This window comes from Rhipicephalus sanguineus, chromosome 5 (genome assembly GCF_013339695.2).
Source record: "Rhipicephalus sanguineus isolate Rsan-2018 chromosome 5, BIME_Rsan_1.4, whole genome shotgun sequence".
In the NCBI taxonomy this organism is placed as follows: Eukaryota; Metazoa; Arthropoda; class Arachnida; order Ixodida; family Ixodidae; genus Rhipicephalus; species Rhipicephalus sanguineus.
The window spans coordinates 109,265,481-109,277,499 of NC_051180.1; the positions used below are offsets into that span (position 1 = coordinate 109,265,481).

Genomic DNA, 12,019 nt, shown 5'->3' on the forward strand with positions numbered 1-12,019 from the left:
TAGTACAGTGCTCTATTGGAATCACCAAGCGAACCACCGCTTTCTCCTGGGAAACATGGAAATTAAATAGTAAACTATTGCAGGAAGAGGAGTTTAATTTAACTGTAAATGATCACATCTCCAAGTTAGACCCTAGTGAAGACCTTTGTATTTGGCAGCAGTGGGAATTATGTAAGGAATCTTTAAAACTGAAAGCAATTGAAAGGGCTACGTGTATTCGGCACGAAGAGAAAAGGAAAGAGAAGGAATTAAAACTGCTGCTTAATAAGCTACTTGAGCAGGAATGCCGAGCCCCCGGAAAATGGTCAGAAGACATCAGAAAAGTAAAACAAAAGATTGAGCAACTGGATGAAGAACGTTATCGCGGTGCGTTGGTGAGGGCAAGGGCAGAGGACACAGCCGCGGGTGAAATGCCATCGAAGCGCGCGCTGTGTTTGGAAAACGCACGTGCCGAAAGAAACCACATCCGGGAGATAAAATGGGGCGGGTCGGTAACAACCGATACAGAGGAGATTAAAATGGCTTTCACTGAGCATTATCGGGCATTATTCGCCGCGCATGACGTAGACCTGGCAAAATTCAAAAACGAGTATCTGCCTGTTTTGCTCCGCGTGGACGATGAAAGAAAGGAGAATTTGCAAAGGCCAATAACCTCAGCCGAAGTTGAAGTAGCAATAGATAAGTTAAATCCTGGAAAATCACCCGGACCTGACGGATTCACCGCCGCTTTTTATAAACAGTTTAAACACGAAGTAAGCCCTATCCTCACAGTCATATTTAATGAAGCGTACAAATTAAACACATTGCCACCGTCATACCGGTCTTCCCACACAGTACTTATACCAAAAACCGAGGACCCAGATAAGCTAAAATTTGTTTCAGGGTATAGACCAATAGCCCTCACTAACGTAGAATACAAAATCTACATGAAGGTTCTGGGTCGCAGACTAGAGACTGCGATTAAGGACATCGTCGGGCCTCATCAAACGCGCGGTATCAAAGGGCGATCGATTGTGACCAATATTCACATAGCGCGCAGCATACTTGAATGTTGTGATTATTCAGATGAGCGAGTTGCCATCTTACAGATTGATTTTCAAAAGGCATTCGATTGTGTTGACCATAGAATTTTGTTTGCTCTGTTAAATTATGTTAACCTCGGTTCTGTTATTTGCGAGGGAGTGGCCCTGGCGTACCGAAACTGCACTACGAAGTTGATCGTGAATAAGAGTCTGGGGGCCCCCATTAGTGTGCAACGTTCGGTTCGTCAGGGTTGCCCCCTCAGTCCTTTGTTATTTTGCATGTATATTCAAACTCTCTGCATGAAAATTGTCAATGAACATAGCATTAACGGTTTTCAGTTACAAGCAGCAGAAGTTAAGCTGCTTGCGTACGCGGACGATGTGGCTATTTTTTCAAGGGACAAACGTAGTATAACACAGGCAGTAGAAACCATGCGTACATTCAGCCAAGCTACAGGCAGCGGAGTTAACTGGTCGAAGTGCCTAGGGCTCTGGCACGGATCGTGGCCAACCAAACCTGACCACTTCGCTAACGTGCCTTGGGTGACGACCCCGGGCAAGTATTTGGGCGTCCCGCTTGATGGTTATCGCGACAGCGATCATTATTGGAAAGGTCAGGCGAAAGATATACGGGAGAAGGCCGATAAGTGCAAAGGAGCCGCCTTATCGATCTTTGCCAGAGCCACAGTTTGTAACTTGTTTTTTATCAGTAAGTTGTGGTACGTAATGCAGGTGCTGCATTGCTCCCGGAGTAATGTGCAGAAGTTTCACAGAATATTTGCCATATTTGTCTGGGCTTCTGAGTGGGAGCGATGCAGCCGTACCAACTTGTTTCGACGGGTTAAGGACGGGGGATTGGGACTCGGTCACTTGTTTTTACGGCAGCTGGTCAACCGGTTTTGGTTTTTAGAGATGTCACCGATCCTTTCCTGCGCACGCTATGTCAATTAAGATTGGGTAGATTTCTGACTGAGTATGTTGTGTCTACCGAAGACTGTGTAGGAGGGATCGGTGGCTTTTACAGAGAAATTGTCTCTAGTGTAAGATTCCTTACTGTACGATTTTCGAGGGAGTACCTGGCCGATGTGAAACGGAAGGAACTTTACTTTGCGCTATGTGAAGTTGTCTTCCCAGTGCCTTTGTACAGGTCATTGTACGAGGGAGGCCCAGGCAGCAATGTTTTAAAGAGGGTAAAAAAAATACACGTGCAGCCTGGAACGAAAACATTTTTCTTTAAAGGGCCCCTCACCAGGCCGCATGGCAAATTTTAGTTAGACGCTGGAAGTTGTTGTGTGCCGAATGAAGAGCAGTATGCCGCGAGAATTTTCCAAATCGGTTCATTACGAGCTGAGAAAAACAATAATTTGTAGCGGCGCGAAACCATGATGCGAGGAGGCGAGTTTCAAACCCTTGCCACTCGCCCCGTGTAGCCTTAGCAAGCCAAATCCCTTCCCTGCACTCTTAACTTGAAACATACGCATGGACACGTCATGCGCATGCATGGTCCCGTGCGCATGGCGTGCCTGAGCCAGCCCGAGCACGCGAGCGGCGTTGCACGGCCGCTACCTTTTTTTCATGTAGCGGCCGTGGGCGTTTTGTCGACGTTCTCTGTGGTGTACTGCCTGTTTCTGCGGGACGGGCATGAAAGTTGAGACATTTGTACGGGCACGAGAGTGGCGGTATCATGAGCCAGTGCCGCATTAACGTTTACTTGGACGCGGTAGAATAAATTAGCATAATGAGTGCTCGAACACGCCAGAACATTACTTTCGTTTCCAGGGCTGGCGTCTGCTCGATGCGCTAACCGCGGGGACACGAACGCATGGGAAAGGGAGGCACATTAGCCCCGCATCTCGCTGCTATTCACGAAAAAAAAATGAAAAAGACGCACACATTCCCTTTGTGTGTCTCATTATTTCTCTCAAGCTTTATGAATCTATTCAAGCAACAAATTACACAAACTACACATGTCATGTCAAATAATTATCGCAGTGTCACGTGCTACTGTTGGCGACGTCATAGCACAGTCGTCTACGTAGAGGAACGACGTCACAGCACTACCATCTACTTAGGGCTATTTTCTCATGTACGTCATCCCCTCATTCTCTAAAGCGCGCGCCCGCGAGAGGAAGGGCAAGCAGCGTTCACCTTGAAATTTGACCCATTTCCGCGGCGCGTAGCGTTGCAAATTCTGGCAGATGCGATCGTGAACGCCCAGTGTATGCATTGCGCTCGTTAGCTCAAAATTGCCAAACCTGGTGAGGGGCCCTTTAAGCTGCATTCGGGAACATTGCCAGTGAAAACGTTTTTGGATGGAAAGGGGTGTTTTTTGCCTTGGGGCACGCATTGTATAATATGCAAGTTACCGGAAACAATATATCATGTTTTTTTACATTCTTGGGAGGGGGTTTATTTTTGGGATGTGTTGCAGAGAGCAATTAAGAAAGAATTTCCCTTGGACTCGTACGGCATTCGATTCCTGAGTGTTCAGAACGAAGATGGCGTTCCATTTGACGCAATCATGCTCATGGGCCTCCACTCTTTGTGGCGTTCAAGAATGGCAGGTCAGCATTTCGACAAGGATGCGCGGCCTGCCCGAGCTTATTTCAGAGAGTGTGTGCACTGGTTCCTTGATATTCATAAAGCGGCACCGGAACCACCCGACTGGCTCTCAAGAGTAGAGCCACTTGTAACATTGCCTGAATTTTAAACTGACGATACCGGCATGTTGCTGGTTGATATCTGCCACCTCATGTGGAGTGTACATATATTGTAAATTTATAGCAGTGTTGTCTGTGTGATGTGTTTTTACCAAAGCCAGGTAATAAAAGGAAAAAAAAATACTCAGTGGTAGAGCACTGGTCTCGTAAACCAGGGGGCGTGAGTTCAAACCTCACTGGTGGCATTAATATTTTTTTTATTTTGTGCGGTTCTCAAAAACGTTGCAAAGATGACGCGACAATTTTGCCCCGAATAATGTGAGGTGTTCATTGCTACATCTTTTGGTCGGCCACTGTCATCGGCTGCTATAGCTCAGTGGTAGAGCACTGGTCTCGTAAACCAGGGGTCGTGAGTTCAAACCTCACTGGCGGCATTAATATTTTTTTATTTTGTGCGGTTCTCAAGAAAGTTGAGAAGATGACGCGACAATTTTGCCCCGAATAATGTCTGGTGTTCATTGCTACATCTTTTGGTCGGCCACTGTCATCGGTCGCTATAGCTCAGTGGTAGAGCACTGGTCTTGTAAACCAGGGGTCCTGAGTTAAAACCTCACTGGCGGCATTAATATTTTTTTATTTTGTGCGGTTCTAAAGAAAGTTGAGAAGATGACGCGACAATTTTGCCCCGAATAATGTCAGGTGTTCATTGCTACATCTTTTGGTCGGCCACTGTCATCGGTGGCTATAGCTCAGTGGTAGAGCACTGGTCTTGTAAACCAGGGGTCGTGAGTTCAAACCTCACTGGCGGCATTAATATTTTTTTATTTTGTGTGGTTCTCAAGAAAGTTGAGAAGATGACGCGAAAATTTTGCCCCGAATAATGTCTGGTGTTCATTGCTACATCTTTTGGTCGGCCACTGTCATCGGTCGCTATAGCTCAGTGGTAGAGCACTGGTCTTGTAAACCAGGGGTCCTGAGTTAAAACCTCACTGGCGGCATTAATATTTTTTTATTTTGTGCGGTTCTAAAGAAAGTTGAGAAGATGACGCGACAATTTTGCCCCGAATAATGTCAGGTGTTCATTGCTACATCTTTTGGTCGGCCACTGTCATCGGTGGCTATAGCTCAGTGGTAGAGCACTGGTCTTGTAAACCAGGGGTCCTGAGTTAAAACCTCACTGGCGGCATTAATATTTTTTTATTTTGTGCGGTTCTCAAGAAAGTTGAGAAGATGACGCGACAATTTTGCCCCGAATAATGTCTGGTGTTCATTGCTACATCTTTTGGTCGGCCACTGTCATCGGTCGCTATAGCTCAGTGGTAGAGCACTGGTCTTGTAAACCAGGGGTCTTGAGTTAAAACCTCACTGGCGGCATTAATATTTTTTTATTTTGTGCGCTTCTCAAGAAAGTTGAGAAGATGACGCGACAATTTTGCCCCGAATAATGTCAGGTGTTCATTGCTACATCTTTTGGTCGGCCACTGTCATCGGCCGCTATAGCTCAGTGGTAGAGCACTGGTCTTGTAAACCAGGGGTCCTGAGTTAAAACCTCACTGGCGGCATTAATATTTTTTTATTTTGTGCGGTTCTCAAGAAAGTTGAGAAGATGACGCGACAATTTTGCCCCGAATAATGTCTGGTGTTCATTGCTACATCTTTTGGTCGGCCACTGTCATCGGCCGCTATAGCTCAGGGGATTCCACTTCCGGCCACCGTAGCGTGCGGTTGTGTGATTCATGGGCTCCCAACGAGCAGGTACAGCGGCCCCCCAAAGCCGCGGAAACAGGTCAACGGATATGCCTTGCCAGGACTACCAAATTGTTTTGCCGACCCTGCCCACTGGTACGACCACCACGAACACTTTGTTTCTACACGCAGACCTAAAAGCCAGGCCTTATAGGGTGGAGCACTTCAGAGATGCGCTCGCGCATATTTCGCTACTATCGGAAGTGGTCGCGCTAGGTGCTTATCAAATGAACCATGTGTGGGCGGTGACTTTTTGCGACGACGAAGCGAAGAAGAAAATGCTGGCAGCAGGAAATTTCACTGTGAAAGACCGACGCTGCGTTGTTGTTGACCCCTGCAACCAGGCAATACGACTCAAGCTGTACTGGTTGTTGCACGGCGTCCCCGATGAAGACGTGCGAACAGCATTGTCTCCGTTTGGGAAAGTCGTTGAGGTCGCCAGAGATAAGTGGCGCGTACAAGGCTGCAACGAGAAGAGTTCCACAACGCGGTCGGTAACCCTCCAGCTCAAAGCAGGCATGAGTATTGAAGACTTACCGCACCAACTTCGAGTGGCTGAGGACTTAGCTCTCGTCCATGTACCTGGCAGAGCACCGCTCTGTCTCCGGTGTCACGGCACCGGCCACATACGACGAGACTGTCGTGTACCGCGCTGTGGCCATTGTCGCCGGTACGGCCACGATGAATCCACCTGCGTGCGATCCTATGCCTCGGTCACTGGACCGCCCCAAAACCAAGACACTTCGGAACACATTATGGACCTAAATGACGCCAAGGAAGCTGCACGAGATCCCGTACCGGAAGACGGCGTCAACACCAAGCCACCGGAAACGCAAGAAAAGAGCAAAGACATCGTGAATAATAAGGAACCCGACCCGATGAAACTCAAGACAGACAAAAAGGCCGATAGTGTAAGTGACCTCAATGTAGCCCCGCCTTCAACAACGACATGCGACGCCAAGGAAGCTGTCGACGTTGAAATGGCAACAGCTGCGAGCACATCGGCGAAACGGTCACGCGACACGGGCGAAGACGACGTTGGAAACACCAAAGAAATGGGCATCGACGAGCCTCCAGCGAAAACGTTTCCTCTTCGGCGAGGAAGCCTCAAGTTCAAGCCGACAATACCGCCTGACCGGAAACCACCGCCAGCAAATCCCTTGCCTTAGCAGGGGAACTGTTTGTGTGATACAAACTCAAACACCCCGATCACTGATCGGGCACCTTTTCGTAACAAGATGGCTCCAAACACAAGAGAAACCGTGTATTACAGTCCAGCAAAACCCACGCCTCGTTTAGGTGCACTGCCATACTGACCCACAATGGGAGTAGTATGTATACCATTACCAATATACTATGGCTAACAAACTTAATACTCCCTTGCGTATAGCAACAATAAATGTCCGCGGTCTGTCAACGCGCAGGAAACAGTACCAACTGAACCGCCTTCTAACCGAAAATAATCTAGACCTAGTGGCAGTACAAGAAACAAAAATTGAAAGTCAAGAACAAACTGATAAAATGGTCGAAACGTTCAGGTCTACATTTAATATATGTGTGTCTCATGCGGTTGCTGCGTCTGGAGGCTGTTTGATATTATACCGGCATTCAATCGAAATTGTTGAAGAAGTTGTTACCACGTGTGAAAGTGGAAGACTAGTTGTGCTTGATTTTACGTTTTGCGATAGGCTGTGGCGCGCAATATGTGTTTACGCACCAAACAGAACAAGAAAGGAAGAATTTTTTTGAAAGTGTACAATTATATGTAAAGTGTAACCGCAAGGTTGTTCTGTTGGGAGATTTTAATTGTGTGTGCAGACCAGAAGACAGAAGCAAAAGGTTGCTGTCCAGAGATAAAAGTGCGATATACTTAAATGAGACAGCATACGAATGTGACCCAGAAGACGTAGGAAGTGTGCTTACGTCTAGAAACAACATGAAGTACACCCATTTCCAAGGAGACTGCCACGCAAGACTAGACCGTATCTATGTACCAGTTGAATTTCTGCCGCTTTGTACCAACTATCTCGTACAGTGCGTCAGTTTTAGCGATCATTGTCTAGTAGCGGTTACTATCGGTGAAAAGGAAAAAGCGTGTCGCTTTAACTGGCACACATGGAAGCTTAACGATAAGCTGTTAGAAGATGAACCTTTCCTTCAAAAACTAAAAGAACAGATCGACAACTTACTGAACGATGATTCAGATAACTTTTCGTCCTTATGGGAAATGTTTAAATCTGACGTCAAACTCATGGCAATAGACCGAGCGTGCACACTGCGCAGAAAAGAAAAAGAAAAAGAAAGACAGCTTCACGATACACTACAATTCCTACTTACCACTGAAAGTTCTAAACCGGGCCTGTTCGAAAAGCAAATAAAAGAAACTAAAAGCAAGCTAGAAGCAGTAGACATTGAAAGATATCGAGGTGCAGTGGTCAGAGCACGCGCCAATCAATTTTGGCTCGGGGAAACGCCCACCAAGCGGGCGTTAGGAGACGAAAAGCGATATGCAGTGAAAAAAGACATTACCGAAATTTGTTATCACAACGAAGTTACCCGAGATAAAAAAAAACATCCAAAAAGCCTTCACTGAACGTTTTCGTTGGCTGTTAAATCAAAAACATGAAGATACCAAAGTGTTTGAACGTGAATTTTTGCCGCTATTGCCACAACTAGAGAACGAACTATGTGAAGAACTCAAAATGCCAATTACCGTAAACGAAATCGAAAAAGCGATTGAAGACTTAAAACCAAGTAAATCACCTGGGCCAGATGGGTTAGGCGCAACCCTGTACAAGTGTTTTAAAACAGAAATGTCAGTAGCCTTGCATCGCGTCATCAACGAGTGTTTTCAAAGGAAAAGCATGCCTCCATCGTTTAGGACAACGCACGTGGTGTTAATTCCTAAAACCAATGATCCGCTCAAGTTACGCTCCGTTGAGTCATATAGACCAATAAGCCTCACGAATACTGACTACAAAGTATTCATGAAAGTAATAGCTAAGCGACTTGAAAGGGTTATTAAAACACTAGTAGGCCCACACCAGACATGCGGGATTAAGGGAAGAACGATTTTCACCAATATACATGTAGTAAGAAATATATTGGAGTCATGCGATGCTGAAGGAGGCCGAATTGCAATACTCCAGCTAGACCTTGAAAAAGCCTTTGATAGGGTAACCCACGAAATTTTACTACTAATACTTCAACACGTTAATGTAGGTTCCGTTATCCTAGAAGGCGTTAAAATGGCTTATGCAGACTGCACAGCCAAACTGATAATAAACAGACAACTTAGTGAGAGCATTCCAGTGACTGCCAGTTTGCGCCAAGGCTGTCCAACCTCCTCGTTACTATTTGCGCTATATATAGAACCTTTCTGCGAAAAAATTGTTTCATGTCCCACCATCCAAGGCTTTCGCTATTATGACAACGAAATCAAAGTGCTGGCATACGCGGACGACATTGCCGTGCTATGTACAGACAAAGAAAGTGTACAAAAAGTGGTAAAAGAAACTACATCATTTTGTCAAGCTACGGGGAGTGCTGTAAACTGGGCAAAAAGCCTCGGTATTTGGTATGGAGACTGGCCAACTAAGCCACAACTGTACTGCAATATAGAATGGTCTGACTCGCCAAACGTATACCTCGGCGTCCCATTGCAACACCACAAGGCGCCTATAGAGCACTGGATCGAAGAAACCGAGAGGGTAAAAGAAAAAACTCAGAAATGGGGTGGTCATAAATTCTCAATCTTTTCGAGAGCAAGTGTGTGCAATATATTTCTAATCGCTAAAATTTTTTATGTTCTACAAGTATTATGCATGACAAGAATGTCAGTGCAGAAACTTCACAGAGTGTTTGCAGTTTATATTTGGGGCTCGACTTGGGAGCGCACGAGTCGTTGCAATCTGTTTCAGAGGGTCCAGCATGGGGGACTAGGCCTAACTCACCTTTTTTTGAAACAAGTTGTTTCAAGGTTTATTTATCTCCGTGATCAGAGTAACGCTTTTTTGAGAACAGTGTTACAAGTTCGCCTACGAGACCACCTCGCGGACTATGTTGTGTCAACAAGCATTGTGACAGCTGGCCCACTACCAGGATTTCTACGTGAAATAGTGGCTTCTTATAGAATACTTAAAACACATTTTTCCCTTGAGTATCTGGCGTTAGTTTCAAAGAAAAAGCTGTATAAGGATCTAAGAGATGTATTTCTACCTCTGCCAGTATATAGATCAAAATACTTATTGGGTTCAGAACGCAATGTGCTTAAAAGAGTGAGAGCCATGCCTGTTCGAATTCGACAAAAACGTTTTTTTTCAACTACACACAGAAACGCTCCCAGTGAAGTCATGGCTTCAGAGTAAAGGCATTTTTGTTCCCTGGTCAATTAACTGTATATTATGCAGGAAGGCTGAAACAATAAACCATTGTTTTCTCGACTGCCGCGATGCAACATTTTTATGGGACGTCCTTCAACGTACAATCAAAAAAGATTTCCCGTTATCACCATTTGGCATACGATTTCTGCCCTGTGACGACACAGGGGGCGTTCCTACTGATATGGTTATGCTGTTATGCATGCATGCCCTGTGGAAGGTTCGCATGGCAGTACGACACGAGGACGTGGATGCACGCTCAGCGCGACACTACTTTGTCGAAAGTGTGATCTACACGAAAGATGTGCTAGAACACGCAGAAGACACCCCTGATTGGTTTACGACATTGGATGAATTGGCCTCACTCAAGGCCTTTTAAACACACATCATGCTTGAGATTAGCTGATGTTTTTACCCTTTGTACTTGTCTTGTGTAACCCTGTTTGATGTAAAACGGTAATAAAGAAAAAAAAAAGCCGCTATAGCTCAGTGGTAGAGCACTGGTCTCGTAAACCAGGGGTCGTGAGTTCAAACCTCACTGGTGGCATTAATATTTTTTTTATTTTGTGCGGTTCTCAAGAACGTTGCAAAGATGACGCGACAATTTTGCCCCGAATAATGTCTGGTGTTCATTGCTACATCTTTTGGTCGGCCACTGTCATCGGCCGCTATAGCTCAGTGGTAGAGCACTGGTCTCGTAAACCAGGGGTCGTGAGTTCAAACCTCACTGGTGGCATTAATACTTTTTTATTTTGTGCGGTTCTCAAGAACGTTGCAAAGATGACGCGACAATTTTGCCCCGAATAATGTCTGGTGTTCATTGCTACATCTTTTGGTCGGCCACTGTCATCGGCCGCTATAGCTCAGTGGTAGAGCACTGGTCTCGTAAACCAGGGGTCCTGAGTTAAAACCTCACTGGCGGCATTAATATTTTTTTTATTTTGTGCGGTTCTCAAGAAAGTTGAGAAGATGACGCGACAATTTTGCCCCGAATAACGTCTGGTGTTCATTGCTACATCATTTGGTCGGCCACTGTCATCGGTCGCTATAGCTCAGTGGTAGAGCACTGGTCTCGTAAACCAGGGGTCGTGAGTTCAAACCTCACTGGCGGCATTAATATTTTGTGCGGTTCTCAAGAAAGTTTAGAAGATGACGCGACAATTTTGCCCCGAATAATGTCTGGTGTGCATTGGTACATCTTTTGGTCGGCCACTGTCATCGGTCGCTATAGCTCAGTGGTAGAGCAAACCAGGGGTCATGAGTTCAAACCTCACTGGCGGCATTAAAAATTTTTTATTTTGTGCGGTTCTCAAGAAAGTTGAGAAGATGACGCGACAATTTTGCCCCGAATAACGTCTGGTGTGCATTGGTACATCTTTTGGTCGGCCACTGTCATCGGTCGCTATAGCTCAGTGGTAGAGCACTGTTCTCGTAAGCCAGGGGTCGTGAGTTCAAACCTCACTGGCGGCATTAATATTTTTTTATTTTGTGCGGTTCTCAAGAAAGTTGAGAAGATGACGCGACAATTTTGCCCCGAATAATGTCAGGTGTTCATTGCTACATCTTTTGGTCGGCCACTGTCATCGGTGGCTATAGCTCAGTGGTAGAGCACTGGTCTTGTAAACCAGGGGTCCTGAGTTAAAACCTCACTGGCGGCATTAATATTTTTTTATTTTGTGCGGTTCTCAAGAAAGTTGAGAAGATGACGCGACAATTTTGCCCCGAATAATGTCTGGTGTTCATTGCTACATTTTTTGGTCGGCCACTGTCATCGGTCGCTATAGCTCAGTGGTAGAGCACTGGTCTTGTAAACCAGGGGTCCTGAGTTAAAACCTCACTGGCGGCATTAATATTTTTTATTTTGTGCGGTTCTCAAGAAAGTTGAGAAGATGACGCGACAATTTTGCCCCGAATAACGTCTGGTGTGCATTGGTACATCTTTTGGTCGGCCACTGTCATCGGCCGCTGTAGCTCAGTGGTAGAGCACTGGTCTCGTAAACCAGGGGTCGTGAGTTCAAACCTCACTGGCGGCATTAAAAATTTTTTATTTTGTGCGGTTCTCAAGAAAGTTGAGAAGATAACGCGACAATTTTGCCCCGAATAACGTCTGGTGTGCATTGGTACATCTTTTGGTCGGCCACTGTCATCGGCCGCTATAGCTCAGTGGTAGAGCACTGGTCTCGTAAACCAGGGGTCGTGACTTGAAACCTCA

General features: G+C 45.8%; 1 protein-coding gene and 14 non-coding genes across 15 annotated transcripts in view; all 15 read left to right on the forward strand.

Moving 5' to 3' along the window:
• The window catches only part of LOC119394122 (receptor-type tyrosine-protein phosphatase F-like), an 80,465-nt gene that overhangs the window by 15,379 nt on the left and 53,067 nt on the right, over positions 1-12,019 (forward strand). The window lies entirely within an intron of this gene.
• On the forward strand, positions 4,045-4,116 carry Trnat-cgu (transfer RNA threonine (anticodon CGU)). The gene has a single exon. It is a non-coding gene; the product is annotated as a tRNA-Thr (tRNA).
• Positions 4,233-4,304, forward strand: Trnat-ugu (transfer RNA threonine (anticodon UGU)). The gene has a single exon. It is a non-coding gene; the product is annotated as a tRNA-Thr (tRNA).
• Positions 4,421-4,492, forward strand: Trnat-ugu (transfer RNA threonine (anticodon UGU)). The gene has a single exon. It is a non-coding gene; the product is annotated as a tRNA-Thr (tRNA).
• Positions 4,609-4,680, forward strand: Trnat-ugu (transfer RNA threonine (anticodon UGU)). The gene has a single exon. It is a non-coding gene; the product is annotated as a tRNA-Thr (tRNA).
• Positions 4,797-4,868, forward strand: Trnat-ugu (transfer RNA threonine (anticodon UGU)). Its single transcript has one exon. It is a non-coding gene; the product is annotated as a tRNA-Thr (tRNA).
• On the forward strand, positions 4,985-5,056 carry Trnat-ugu (transfer RNA threonine (anticodon UGU)). The gene has a single exon. It is a non-coding gene; the product is annotated as a tRNA-Thr (tRNA).
• Trnat-ugu (transfer RNA threonine (anticodon UGU)) lies at positions 5,173-5,244 on the forward strand. The gene has a single exon. It is a non-coding gene; the product is annotated as a tRNA-Thr (tRNA).
• Trnat-cgu (transfer RNA threonine (anticodon CGU)) lies at positions 10,283-10,354 on the forward strand. Its single transcript has one exon. It is a non-coding gene; the product is annotated as a tRNA-Thr (tRNA).
• Positions 10,472-10,543, forward strand: Trnat-cgu (transfer RNA threonine (anticodon CGU)). Its single transcript has one exon. It is a non-coding gene; the product is annotated as a tRNA-Thr (tRNA).
• On the forward strand, positions 10,660-10,731 carry Trnat-cgu (transfer RNA threonine (anticodon CGU)). The gene has a single exon. It is a non-coding gene; the product is annotated as a tRNA-Thr (tRNA).
• Positions 10,849-10,920, forward strand: Trnat-cgu (transfer RNA threonine (anticodon CGU)). Its single transcript has one exon. It is a non-coding gene; the product is annotated as a tRNA-Thr (tRNA).
• Positions 11,394-11,465, forward strand: Trnat-ugu (transfer RNA threonine (anticodon UGU)). The gene has a single exon. It is a non-coding gene; the product is annotated as a tRNA-Thr (tRNA).
• On the forward strand, positions 11,582-11,653 carry Trnat-ugu (transfer RNA threonine (anticodon UGU)). Its single transcript has one exon. It is a non-coding gene; the product is annotated as a tRNA-Thr (tRNA).
• Positions 11,769-11,840, forward strand: Trnat-cgu (transfer RNA threonine (anticodon CGU)). The gene has a single exon. It is a non-coding gene; the product is annotated as a tRNA-Thr (tRNA).